Here is a 15,000-nt window from a genome sequence, read left to right as displayed (position 1 = left end):
AAACCAGTAGTGAGTTAACAACAATGGAAAGCCAATGTAAATTTGATGAAAGCCTCGGAAAGTGAATGGTCACATTGAAAAAAGAAGGAATGGCAATTTCTGCTGTCGCCAGAGACATTAACAGATCAAAGAGTATTGTTTCAAAAACACTTAAGCTTTATGAAGAGACGAGTTCGTTTGTGTCATTAGAAAAACGAGGGAAACCACGAAAAACAAGTACTTGGCAAGACCGTGTGATTCAGAGGTTGTTGCTAAGAGGTCGTTTCAGTACTGCTGCAGGAAGTTCTCGCCAAGTAAATTATGATTATGGAATGAATAATTAAAGACCGTTGCTAGTTGTTTGAAGTAAGTTGGACTTCATACCTATTCCTCTACCATTGAACTTCTCTTGAAGAAACAAAAAGTGAGGTTAGTCTTTGCTAATGGGCACGTAGTTTAGACGGACGACAACTGGTCGCGTGTGTTCTTCAGCAAATTCTTCCTCAAAATACGCAAGCCGTCATAAAAGTGAAAGATTGCTCCTCAAATGCTTGAAGAAACCAGTGAAGTTTAGAGGTGGGTGTTTAATGATGTGGGGAAAGGTTTCTGTAACAGGTTTACGGCCTTTGATCCGCATCCATGGTAATGTCAATGCGGCCATCATTCTGCTGCTATGGGGTCATCTCCAACTCGTCAGCCAATCTTTATGCAGGATAATGCGCCATGTCACAGTGCTAAAATAATTAAGGGGGAATTTGAAGCTGAAAACATTACTGTGAAGCGTTGGCCAGCTCAGAGCCCTGACCTTAATCCCATTGGAAACTTAAGAAAGATATTTGGTGATACAATCAAAGAGCATTGAGCTGCGAATGTTATGATTTGGTGGGAAAAACTTCAGGAAGAATGGACAGACCAATGTGAGAAATTGGTCAAATCCTGTGGAAGGAAATGTGCTGAAGTCATAAAAAATAAAGGAATGTATACATCTTATTAATATATTGATGTGGATTCTAAAAATTTCTAGGAAAAGTTCGATTTCTTGAATTTTTTTGTCGTATGCTCTTTAATTTTGTCCGTCTTGTATTTTTCAAATAATCATTATTTTCTATATAAATTATTTAGTTATTAATCACTTCCTACAAAATTAATTGTAAAGAATGAACACGCTTTAAATTTTATACAAGAAAAATCCCATTCGGAAAAATGAAGTAGAAAGTTAATATCTTTAAATTTAATTTTCGTTCTCTAATTTTGGCCACTACTCTATATGCATATACGAGTATATAAACACACACATATAAAAATGCATATGTATAATGTGTGTGCGCGCGCGTGTGTATAGATGTATATGTGAGCCAAAACAGAAAGAATTTAACGAATTAACTAAGCATATCAGTTGCAGCGCCTGACTATGAGACTCAACTCATATCGTCTCATGTTACATTGGTACTGTTTTGTTGCAGTCCTTTTTCAAAGATAAGCCACAAAGATCCAAATTACTTACAGCGTGTAAGACTAACTGAAAAGCTCCCCACTGCCATGCAATGGTGCTTTGAAATAAAACTCGATAATCGTCTGGCATATATACTGCATGCTCGGGAGACCGTTGAGTTGTATTTATTTGATCTGATAGAAAAAACAGCAAAATCTTCCTCAAATTACACCATAGTTTAATTTCTTTTCTACTATAGGCACAAGGCTTGAAATTTTTGGAGAGGGGGCCAGTCGATTAGATCGACCACAGTACACAACTGATACTTAATTTATCGACTCCGAAAGGATGAAAGGCAAAGTCGACCTCGGCGGAATTTGAACTCAGAACGTAAAGATAGACGAAATACCGCTAAGCATTTTGACCGGCGTGCTAACATTTCTGCCAGCTCGCCGCCTTACAACATTTGAGTTTAATTTGAGTTCTTGAGAGAGTTCAAGTCGTTCGTTAATAAAGTATCAAAACTTTTCGAGTTAAGAGATACCCCGCTGTTTATAATTATGTGGGTGAGTTGGTGAGTTGGTTGAACTGTCGACGCATACACCCAAGTGTGTGCATCTATTCATATAAGAATCTCAGATGGAGAATTTTTGGAATGTCTTACAGATCTTCACTGTGCCACTAATAGATCTTTTCTGATCTTTTCCCATGAAATCTTGTATTTCTTGGCAAATTTGTTGGTACATAAGCTAATGATAGGTAAAAATGAGAATTCGTAATGAGGTTACAAGTGTTGTAATTTCTGCATTAATTCGCCATTAATGTTCTCTTTTTCCGGCAATTTTGATTGTATATTTACATCTGCTGGGCAGCTGACCCCTATAACATATATGTATGTATGTATGTATGTATGTATGTATGTATGTATGTATGTATGTATGTATGTATGTATGTATGTGTTCAATTATTATCATTCTTCTTCTTCTTCTTCTTCTTCTTATTATTATTATTATCATTATAATTACTATTATTATTATTATTATTATTATTATTATTATTATTATTATTATTATTATCATTATCATCACTTTTCGATTGAATTGCATTTTATTTCATCTTTTGACCGAGTCCCAACTAGTGAGCTAAGGCACGCAAATATTAGATGGAGAGAAACTTCCTCAGAATGTGGGTGTTTGATCTCAACACACTTTTTTGAGTTTCATAGACTGTTGGTTTCTCAGGGATCTGGTCAAAAAATTTATCAGTATATTTCTTGACCATTCCCAGGGTACCTACAAGAACAAAGATGGTCTTCATTTTTAGATGCCACATTCTAGATATCTCAATCTCAAGGTTCTTTATATTTCAACAATTTTTCAAATTCCTTTGCTGAGATGCTTCTGTCAGAAGACACTGTCATATTAATTAACAGGCATATTTTTTGTTTTAGGTCTTTGATGACGATGTCTGGTCTGTCAGTATTTATCTGTATGTATTCCATAATCATCTGTATTTATTTCCCTGTCTGTATGTATTCCATAATCTCATAGGATGGTAACATTCTCTCCCTCAGTGACTGGCTCTGGGTGGTGTTCATACCAGTTCTTAGGGTGTGGGATACAATAGTGACGGCATATTCTCCAGTGTAAGTTTGGCCAACTCGACCATTCTTGGTTTTATATTCTGTAGGGGCAAGGACTAAACAACTGGCAACAATGTAGTCGACGCTCTCAAATTTGTCACTGCAGAGTCTACACTTTGTGTCTACTTCATTATGTGTGACATTAGCTTGATAGTTCCAAGTGAGAAGACTTTGGTCTTGTGCTGTTAGGATGAATCCTTCTGTCTCGACTTTCAAACCAACACTCTTCAGCCACTAATAGGTTCTTCTTATATCTACATCAGCTTCTCCGGCTCGTTTGGTGTATTGCTCATGCAATGGTTTTTCTTTCCACAATCTGCATAGCTCCTTCAAGATATCCTGTTTGGCTTTTGTTTTACTTTTTTTGCTGTCTTAGTGGGTGGTGTCCCCCCTTATTCAACTTTCTGTTCATGGCAACAATCGCAGACTCCATCATACACGTGATCACAAAAACTCAAATTTCACAACTTGCAAAGTAAACACAGCTATGTCACACGGCTCACTGTCTCATGAAGGTCATTGTTAGCTCTCACTGCACATGCAACCGTGTGCTGCCATCTGTTGGCGCGTTACAGAACTAGACTGATAACTTTTTGAAACCATCTGTGTGTGTCTTTGTGTTTGTCCATCATTACCGAAGAGACGACTGGGAAAACTTCCAAGACTATGGGAAGGCAACATAGTTAAACAGCTGTAGAACAAATAGATACGACAAGTGCAATCAAGGCAAGAATGGAAGTACACTGTGATCAGTGATGTATAGGGGAATCAAAGAAGCAGGTCAATAGAAGTTGGACAGAGAAATTAAATGCTTAGCGGCAGTTATCAGCAAACCTAACAGAAAAAGGGAGGTAATTTGAAGAAATTAATAATTTAGTTGTGTCTGGGGAGAGTCATTCTCTTTTAGTGCCTTATAATTTAACACACTCACCGGTAAAATTTCCACTTTGAAAAGGTTGCAATTCGCAAAGAAAATTTTAGAAAAATAAAGACGGAAATAAGTGGAAATTTTAACCGGTCAGTGTGTTAAATTATAAGGCACTAAAAAAGAATGACTCACCCCAGACACAACAGAATATGCTTCAACACACGAACTCACATAAAGAATCTTGCAAACCAAATCCAAAAACGAAATAATTCAGTTGTCAAATTTTAATTTACATGCTTTATGAAATGACAGCCTTTTTGTTTTTTTTGCAGATAACAAGGAATAACTAATTATATCATTATTTACATTTGACGAATATTTGTCCTCATCTTGTTTGTTGTTAACACAACGTTTCGGCTGATATACCCTCCAGCCTTCGTCAGGTGTCTTGGGGAAATTTCGAACCTGGGTTCTCATTCCTAACGATGTTACAATTATTCTATTATAATTATTATTACTATTATTAATCAGGTCGCTGCCGTGAATCGAACTCGGAACCTTGGGGTTAGTAGCCCGCGCTCTTAACCACTACGCCATATGCCCGTAGGCTGTGAACTAATTATACGCTGCTGCTTATTACATCTCGTCAATAGAACAAAATCAAACCAAACCTAAAAATCATCGATAAATAGATTTTCACGCATGAAAATAAACAAGCGATAGTAAAATAAATAAATAAATAAATAAATAAAACAAAAACAAAACAAAACAAGAAAACAACCAAAAACAAAAACAAAGCACAACAACAAGGAAAAGACTTACGAATGTTTTGGACTGCACGATAAGAATTGACACGAGGCTGATCAACAAGAACAAAAACAAGAACAACAACAACAACAGCAACTACTTTTTGCCATAATCTCCGTAGCTAGATGTGAAATATTATATCTTATTATATTTGATATTTGCTAAAAACTAATATCGTATGCATATTATTAGTTTTTTTTTTTGCCAACATCACAAAATTCTCCACGCAACGCCTATATCTGAATAGTAGAAATATTATAGCAATCAAGGACTTTCCAGGAATTTATTATTGGGTATTTTTTAAAGATCTGTGTTTACATAGAAGGGTGTGTGTCCTGAAGAATTTCGTGATGTTTGCAAAATCTACATGTAAATTTTGTTTGTACGCAGCGGAAAAAAAAAGTTATTTGTCGTTGTTGTTGTTTATTTCTAAGATGTTCCTGGTCGAGCAGACTTATGGTTAAAGATATTTTTCCTTACACGAAGGAAAAAGAGGTGACCGTCCCATCTTTTACCTCGGGGCATGGAAAAGCAGGATGTTCTCTCAAGGATATATATAAATATAACAAGGTAAAGTTGTAAGATACCGCACGAGTGGAAATATATATGAAAGAAGGTTTGAAAATGCAATTTTAAAGATGTTTATTCACTTGACAGGTTTCACTTTTTTGTCAAAAGTAAAATGTAAAGCTCTGTATAAGCTTTGTTGTGTTAAGTACTGGCTACCACAAAAGTATTAAAATACAGATATACATTCTTTGATAATAATAAGAAAATGTTAAAAACAGTTTACAAGAGAGTATTCAGCAAAAAGTATTAGGAGGTCAATAAAAATCATGTTTGTTTGGTAGTATATATATATATATATATATATATATATATATATATATATATATATATATATATATATATATATATATATATATATACATTGCATATATATATATAGATATATATATATATATATATATAATAATAATAATATATGTGATAGTGGATTTTCATCGATGAGTTCTTGAAACTTGGTTCTTTTCACTAAAACTATATATATATAAAGTAGTTGTATACTCTCAACTTAACGTGACAGTCCCAATAAGGGAATATACTACTGCTGTTGGATCTTTTTTAAAACGGGGGCCACATTTTTCATTAATGTTTTACGTAGTGTTTTTGGTAGCGAAAGACTTTCAAACTTCGTATACTTATCTATTTTGTGTTATAGAACAGAAAAATATTTTTGTATTCGAATTTATTTCATGTAAAAAATTGTCTTATTTCGATAATTTCAACCAATCACTGACAAGTATTCAGTTGTTTACATTTACTCCTTTGGCTCACTAAGCGATGTAAAGCGTATTTAATCTCCATACCTTCGTTTTATTTGCTTTTTTCATTTTAAATTTGCTTTAACCCTAACCCTAACCCTAACCCTAAGGTTAGGGTTAGGGTTAGAGTTAGGGTTAGGGTTAGAGTTAGGGTTAGGGTTAGGGTTAGGGTTATTTGTTTCAGAATCGTTTGTTTATGTAGTCGGCACTTAATGTATATCGGCTGAATGGACGTCAGTGATTGGTTGAAATTACAGAAATACGACAACTTTAACATGGAATAATTTATGGATTTCTTTTTTTTTTAAGAAGACTAAGAGAAAAAGATGTCTTATATGACACATTCTACCAGTGTTCCAAGTTTCAAAGTGTTTCGTTAATGAAAAATGTGGCCCCCGTTTTAAAAAAAAGATCCCTGCTGGATAGCCCTAGGAAGCCAGACCGCTTCCTATTAGGCTTTGACACACTTTCTGTGCCCTTATCCTTACGAAGGGGAGACAAACTCCTCCAGCCAGCCCAGCCTGCATTCAGGGACATGTTTCTGAGTCTTTGCTCGTCATCAGCCTGAAGTAGCACGGCGAGCTAGCTGAAGATAAGGATAAGAGCACAGAGGGTGTATCAAAGCCTAATAGGAAGTGGTCTGGCTTCCTAGGGCTAAACAGCAGTAGTATATTCCCTTATTGGGACTGTCACGTTAAGTTGGCAGTATACAACTACTTTATCGCATCACTACTGCTTAAGTCTCACTGAGAGATTTAGAAATTCGTTATTTCTAATATATATATATATATATATATATACATACATACATACATATATATATATATATATATATATATATATATGGGAGAATATACAAATAATAACAACAGACGAGGACAGGTGGTGTAAATAACAAAAGTATATATATATATATATATATATATATATATATATATATATATATATATATATATATATATATATATATATATATATATATATATTATGTATATATATATATATACATTGCATATATATATATATATATTTACATATATATACTTATATATACACAGAAGGAGATATATTTAAGAATTTACAAAAAATTGGAGCGGAACCGACCTGTCTTCTTAACATATTTTCTCTCTTGTGTGTAGCTAGGGAATGTTTGCTATTTTAAGGGACAGTGTAGGAGACTGGTTGGGGTGGGGGGAAAGAAGAGCAATGTAGAATTAAAAAGATTTTTGTGTTTCTGGGCTAGTCTGTCATGGTTCAGTAATTTTTGGGACTGGTCTTAGAGGTCAGAATGGTGTGAGTGTGTGTGTCTCTGTGCACGTCCTTATGTGTGTGTGTATATATATATATATATATATATATATATATATTAATAAATTATTAATAAATTATAGGGCAGCAAAAAGAAAATTTAGAAATTTTATTTACCACCAGTGGTCTAGCGAGAATAAAAATCAGTCAATAGACTATATATAATTCATTTATAGGCATCTCTGTATTTTAAATGAATATATATATATATATATATATATATATATATATATATATATATATATATATATGTGAGTGTGTGTGTGTGTGTGTGTGTGTGTGTGTGTGTGTGCGTGCGGACCGATTTTGATTGGTCCCAAAGTTTATTGTGGCGTGTATATATGGGTCTGTGAGTGTGTTATATTTGGTAGGATGGTGTGTGTATATGTGTGCACGTTTGTGTGTTTGTGTGTGTGTGCGTGTGTGTGTGTGAACTTGCGGATATTCCGCTACAAAACATTCAATAGTATCGAAGCAGTAACTTTCATAAATCAAGGTGTAATTTTTGAAGGCTCTTTCTGAACCCAGTCAACGACGGGCATTTCTACTAGTAGTTACTATTTTTGGTCGAGATTTAAAGAACCAGATAGCAAGAACGGGAATATCTTTGAAGAATATATATTAATGTTGTTTCTTATGCTATCATTTACTTTTGATACGTAATTATTTTATTCGAAGTCCGCTTATAATTCATGTTATCTTGCAAGAATGGGGGCATTGCTTTACTTCAGAATGAACTCTTTAGTAAGGCGGCGAGTTGGCAGAAACGTTGTTAGCACGCCGGGCGAAACGCTTAGCGGTATTTCGTCTGTCGTTACGTTCTGAGTTCAAATTCCGCCGAGGTCGACTTTGCCTTTCATCCTTTCGGGGTCGATTAAATAAGTACCAGTTACACACTGGTGTCGATATAATCGACTTAATCCGTTTGTTTGTCTTTGTTTGTCCCCTCTGTGTATAGCCCCTTGTGGGTAGTAAAGATATAGGTATTTCGTCTGTCTTTACGTTCTGAGTTCAAATTCCACCGAGGTTGACTTTGCCTTTCATCCTTTCGGGGTCGATAAATTAAGTACCAGTTGCGTACTGGCGTCGATCTAATCGACTGGCCCCACTCCCAAAATTTCGGGCCTTGTGCTTAGAGTAGAAAAGATTGAACTCTTTAGTTTCAGAGTCGTAAAAATGAAAAAAAAAAAAAAAAAAAAAAAAATTTAAAAGCAAAATTATACTTATAATTTTAAGCTACACGACTATGTAGTAACAAGCTTGCTTCCAAACCACTTGGTTCCAGGTTCAATCCCACTGCGTAGCACCTTTGGCAAGTGTCTTCTACTATAGCCTCGGGCCGTCGGAAGCCATGTGAGTCGATTTTGTAGACGGAAACTGAAAAAAGCCCTATATATATATATATATATATATATATATATATATATATATATATATATTATAGGTACAATCGTGGATGTGGGATGGGAAGTTTGTTTCGGGTTCAGTCCCACTGTGTAGCACCTTGGGCAAATATTTTCTACTATAGTTTGGGCCGACAGAAGTCTTGAGAGTGGATTTGGTAAACGGAAACTGAAAGAAGCCCGTCCTATATATATGTGTGTGAGTGTGTGTCTTTGTGCCTGTTCTTGTCCTCCATCACCGTTTGACAACCAGTGTAGGTGTGTTTACGTCCCCATTATCTTGCGGTTCGGCAAAAGAGACCGATAGAATAAGTACTACGCTTAAAAAATAAGTCCTGGCGTCGTTTTGTTCTACTAAAATCCTTCTAGGCTGTGCTCCAGCATGGCCGCAGTCAAATGACTGAAGCAAGTAAACGAATAAAAGAAAAGCGAAGAACTCTTCAGTCGACCTGCTAGAAACAAGAGCCAAATCTCCCTCCAATTACAACCTAATACTTATTTAAAGAAAACACATTGGAAGATATTGTCTGTGATATAAAAAAACAAACTAAAAGACCAGGGCGGTTTGTCCATTCGATCAGTATTTACTTACAAATAAGCAACAACAATTCTCGCTACATTATTTCACAGAGTAAGGAAAGCCATGTAAGATTGTTGAAAGACAGAAAAACCAATTTTGTAGAAATATTCTTGGTTCAAGAGATATGTGAGAGTTCATAAATTTAGCTCTAATGATAGGATGCAGACCAACACTTTCTTCATGAAGAAATTTATTACAAGCTATATAATAATTGCATCTAGACCCCCACCCACCCATAAAGGTAAGACAAAAAGGAATTTGTAGTTGGTTGACCTTGGACTAATGGAAAATTTCTTAATATGTTGCTACCGTTTCGGGCGGCGAGCTGGCAGAATCGTTAGCATGCCGGGCGAAAGGCTTAGCGGTATTTCGTCTGCCCTTACGTTCTGAGTTCAAATTCCGCCGAGGTCGACTTTGCCTTTTATCCTTTCGGGGTCGATTAAATAAATACCAGTTACGCACTGGGGTCAATGTAATCGAATTAATCCTTTGTTTGTCCTTGTTTGTCCCCTCTACGTTTAGCCCCTGTGGGCAATAAAGAAATAAATATATTGCTATCGTTGGGGTTCTAATGTGGAACAAAGAAGATCAAATGGAAGATGTTCTAATTTTGTCGTAGAATATAAACCACGACTGAAGAGATGTTACGGAGATACTAACATTAATGTGAAGTTTCCTTAGTCATCATATTTGACCGTTCTCTTCTCCAGAAGTATCATTACACGATTTTACAATGAGTCTATCGATGAATATGGCAGAGAAAGAGACAAGGAGAGGGGGAAAAAGGAATGGAGTGAAAAAGAAGAGTATAAAATATTGGCTGTCAAATAGATCTGAATAAGGAGGGTTTCAATGTACTCTACGGAGCATATAACGATCCTGTTCTGAGCAATAAAGTTGAAACAATCTGTCGATTAACACAAATAAATTATTTGTATCGACGGAAGCTGGAAACAAACATTAGAAAAACATGGGTAAAAATAGAGCTAATAGGAAGTAGGAGTCGAAAACTTTCTAAGGAACACGGGGATGTATAAGTTAAGAAAGAAAGAATGGCACAAGAGTGTAGTAATTTACTTGAAGCATTGCAACGCGTGTAAATTATATAAATGTTTGTAAAAAAGATAAACTTTTGAGCGATGCATGTGAGAAGTTAGGCAAAATATGTGAGGTGATGATAATAAATGAAAACGAAGAGAAAAGACACATTGCATTACCTTAACATAGATTGTTCAATGATCCTACAATATTTCGGGAATGATTCCTATTTTCAAACAGAAGAAATAATATTTTATTGCCGACAGGCCATTCTTGCGTGTAGTGACGAAACGCATTGGTGGATTATTGTATTAATAGTTGGGTAGAGTTGTAAAGTACCAGATGGAAAGTTGGTTTAGATATGCAGTATCAGAGGTGGCAGGTACTGAATAAAGAAAAAATAAAGTAAATGATTAAATGATGCTCCTTTATCTATCAGGAATGTAAATATGTAATGAAATATATTGATAATGTCATCTGATTTATTGTATTCACAGAAAAATATACATTTTGTTTTTCCAATAACGAAATATGAGAAAAGACATGTTCATCACTTGATCTTTTTTTTAGGTCTATAATGGCATATTATTATTTATATTCTAAAGGCGGCCAATGGGATTTGTTCCGTGTTTCTGCGCTCTGAGTTCAAATTCTGGCTAGATAGCTTCGTGTTTCATCACCTCGGGGTCGATAAAAAGCTAATAACCAAAGCAGTGAATTGTAAGAACAGTATGAGCATTGGCTTGGACGTCTTTTAGCGTTTATTCCGGCTTTTAGCGTTTATTCCGGCTTTTAGCGTTCTGAGTTCAAATTCCGCTATGGTATATTCGGGTGGTAGATTTAACTCATCACTTAGTTTAACACCAACTTCTGGTACTTAAGGAACCTTTAGCGGAGTCTACTCTATTGCAAGCATTTGGCTCATGATTTTGGTATGAGGATACCTTCCTCCCCACACTCTTACCAGTTTCGGAGTTTTTGTAATGGATGACGTATACTACCTATCTACCATGATTGAAAAATAAAATTGAAACCTCTTCTCCATAGAGATTTTTTCTGAGGAGGCAACGTTTTAAAAGGGTGTTTACAAAATTTACTGTAGTCCTAGTCAGTTTGCTGTAAATTCCTAATTTTCTTACGAATCTTTTACGCTGGGTCTGAATGCAATTATCCGTGTCTTGTGGTGGTATTCTTCGAGGAATACACTACAAGGCAGGGGACAAACCAGCAGTTCCTTCCCGAAAGAAGTGTGGGTCTATCACTTGTTATTGCAGAGTCATTTCCTGACTCTTCAAATATCTCCTGAATCTAAGAATTCTTTAAAGATTATATTTTGTTTAGTCGTGATCCTAATTTAATATTGAGGATTTTTGAATGGGTAAATCTTGTAAACATCCTTTTAAAACGTTGCCTCCTCAGAAAAATTCTCTATGGAGAAGAGGTTTCAATTTTATTTTTCAATCATGGTAGGTAAGTAGTATACGTCATCCATTACAAAAACTCCGAAAGTTTATTAGTTCTGTTGATTATGCCACCAAAATCCTTTTCTTTTTTTTTAATGATAATGCAGGCTTTCATTTAACCCCAGTCTCCGAATTTCCACCACTACTTTGCTTTTGAATTCGGTTTCCACTTAATTATCTGCCTTAAATTTTCAAAGAGAGCTTACAGGTTGGGGAAAGCCCAAAATAATATCAAGTCACCGTTTCATGATCTTGGAGAAAGCGATTGACTTAACTGTCAGAATGAACTTTTCTATGAACACCATTTTACTTTGCTTTGTGTAATCTGTTCTATAAGGCGAAGGAAAGAATTTTTCGTAAAATGAGATTTTCGTTGCAGAACTGAATGGTATAACATAATTCCCAGCATATAATTCCCACCTCCATGATATATAATCTCTACAAAATCCCGTATGTTGAAAGCAATCTCTCGGGAACATGTTTGATATACTAAGTTAAGTTGAAGAAACTGCGTTGTCAGCAATAAAAGTTCCTTCGCTAAGTAAATACAACATTACTTTAAAAAAAATTCTTTCTATAAAGTTTAGACGTATTAATGTTGATTCTGAATGTATTTCTTGGTTCCAGGCGTATATTGCTTGCATTTGATAGTCTGCTTTGTATTACTAGAAGCTAGGCTTTGTCAGCTCTCATATCTCCTGAATAAAATATAAAACAGTTTTCAGTCAGATTCACTTTATATTCAAGTAAACCATATGCCTTTTTGTATATCTCAGACTATATTCTGAAAGTGTCATTCTTATTCTTTGAGGGTACTGTATGATTTGGGCAAGACTTAACAGCTTTGACTTCTGAAGACTGCGTAGACATTTTATTGGTAGTTTCGCACCTAAATTAGTTATTTCTGGTTGATGAACTTCTCTATTTGATGGATATTCCATTTAATTAATGGAATATCCATGAGGTGTATTTTCAGTTTTCGGAAACTGTGGATTTTATTGGAAAGCTTTCCATTTCTTTTATTCAAAGAAGGTGACAACACGTACCTTTATTAATGGTTGTCATCGAAAGATGAAACGACAAACTTTGTATTTTATTAAAACCATAGCAAATAGAATGCTAATGAATTTTGTACTTGAAATATAAGTAAATGCCTTCATGAGGAGCTGATAGAAATAGCAATCAAATTTCCCTCTAATCACATACTATCATCTTAAAAAAAGAAGAATATATATATATAATTCAAATTTATAGAAAAAGGAAGACGAAGACAGGTGTAGGAACAGTAAACAGGTGTATTAGTTTGACGCACGGGAAAAATGGAAAAGTCTTTTATGTTTCGAGCCTACGCTCTTAGACAGAGAGGAATAAGAGGAAATAAATAGAGAATTAAAAGAAAAAAAACGTGTTGAGTTCAGCGGTTCAACATGGCGAATGAATATATAAGTGTGTGTGTGTGTGTATTTGTCTATGTGCGTATATGTATGTGTGTGTATGTGTGTGATTTATGAAAATTATCTCCGTCTCCAGAGGGTGTGTCATAATCACTAAGTGGTAATTAAAACTAGCTCCATAAAGGAAGGGGATGCATACATACTTACAAACGAACATACACACTTACATACATACATAATACATACATACATACATACATACATACATGCATACAATACATACATACGCACATTTTATATATATATATATTTTCACACATCGCTGTATCAATTAGATTGTCGGATGTTGTTATACACCGCTGGTTACAATGCGCTTCCACGCATTGCTGTAGCTTTTGATTGATGTCACCCAGATGGTTCAGCAGGTAGACCAACATCCTCCGCTGAACTGGACGCCTGTCCGCCGTAGGGTAACTCGTATAGAGCTGGGGGAACTGAAGCAATGTGAAATCAAGAACACAACACACCACCGCGTTTGAAATCGTGTGCAGCATCTGAACCACGATACCATGTACATTCACACACACACACGCACACACACATACACGCACGCACATACATGCATGAACACATACGCACGCACGCATGTACACACGCACACACACACCCATACACACGCGCCATTTCTTTATTACCCACAAGAGGCCAACCCATACACACGCATTCACACGTGCAGGTACACACGCACCCACACACACGCTTACACGCGCGCAAAGACGCACACGCACGCACATACACACAAAGATGCACACATGACGCACACGCACGCACGCACGCACGCACGCACGCACGCACGCACGCACGCACGCACGCACGCACGCACGCACGCACGCACACATGAACACACATACGCACGCACACACACGCGCACACGCACACGTATTCACGCACACACACACACGCACACACAAATACGCACTCACACACGCACTCACACACGCACACACACACGCAAACACACATGCACACGCACGCACATGCACACACACATACACACACACACACACACACACGCTCGCATACAAACACGCACGCACAGACGCACGCACATACACACCTCACGCACACATACACGCCCGCCCGCACACACACACATGCACACAAGCGCGCGCACACACACACACACACACACACACACACACACACACACGCACACACACGCACGCACACACGCACGAACTCAAACACAGACGCATACACTCAGGCAGACACTACAATCCTCCATGCTTTCTTTTATCCTCTCTCTCCTTTTCACTGACTGTATTTTTCGTTCTTCCGATGAAGAATTAACGTCCGAAACAGAGCGAAACGTTTTCTTTTCATTAAAGCATTAAACTAATACCATATTTGTTAAACTTTATCCTACCTGTTTTATCTGGTTCATACACTTAAAATAATAAAGTCCTGGCTACATTACATCATAATACCGTTTCTCACTCTTCACTCTTAATTCCACAGAATCTGCATCAGCTGTCTCATCTTTGTGTTTTGCTGTGTACAGAGATGGACAAGAAGATGATTTGAATGGTTTTCAGAGCTGGTTTGCACGATCAAAGTTGACCTGCAATAGAAGAAATACAAGGAAACCTGGAGTCGGAATGTAAAGGTATGAAATATGTAACAAACACTTTTCGTATATACATACATACATACATACATACATACATACATACATACATGCATTCATATATATGTATGTAT

General features: G+C 36.2%; 1 long non-coding RNA gene across 3 annotated transcripts in view; it reads right to left on the bottom strand.

Moving 5' to 3' along the window:
- LOC128250361 (uncharacterized) overlaps window positions 1-15,000 on the bottom strand; it is a 46,767-nt gene that overhangs the window by 23,793 nt on the left and 7,974 nt on the right. The window contains exons 2-3 of one of the 3 annotated variants that reach the window (XR_016237677.1): window positions 14,666-14,860; window positions 10,562-10,767 (exon numbers count right to left, since the gene is read on the bottom strand). This is a non-coding gene — a long non-coding RNA (uncharacterized LOC128250361). Of the gene's footprint in view, window positions 1-10,561; window positions 10,768-14,665; window positions 14,861-15,000 lie in introns of those variants that run through there. The other 2 variants (XR_016237678.1, XR_016237676.1) reach the window with 2 other exon arrangements.

The sequence above is a fragment of the Octopus bimaculoides genome, chromosome 20, assembly GCF_046866305.1.
Source record: "Octopus bimaculoides isolate indiv1 chromosome 20, ASM4686630v1, whole genome shotgun sequence".
Classification (NCBI taxonomy): Eukaryota; Metazoa; Mollusca; class Cephalopoda; order Octopoda; family Octopodidae; genus Octopus; species Octopus bimaculoides.
The sequence above is the reverse complement of the archived record's forward strand: the minus strand, read 5'-3'. Positions and strand labels throughout refer to the sequence as shown.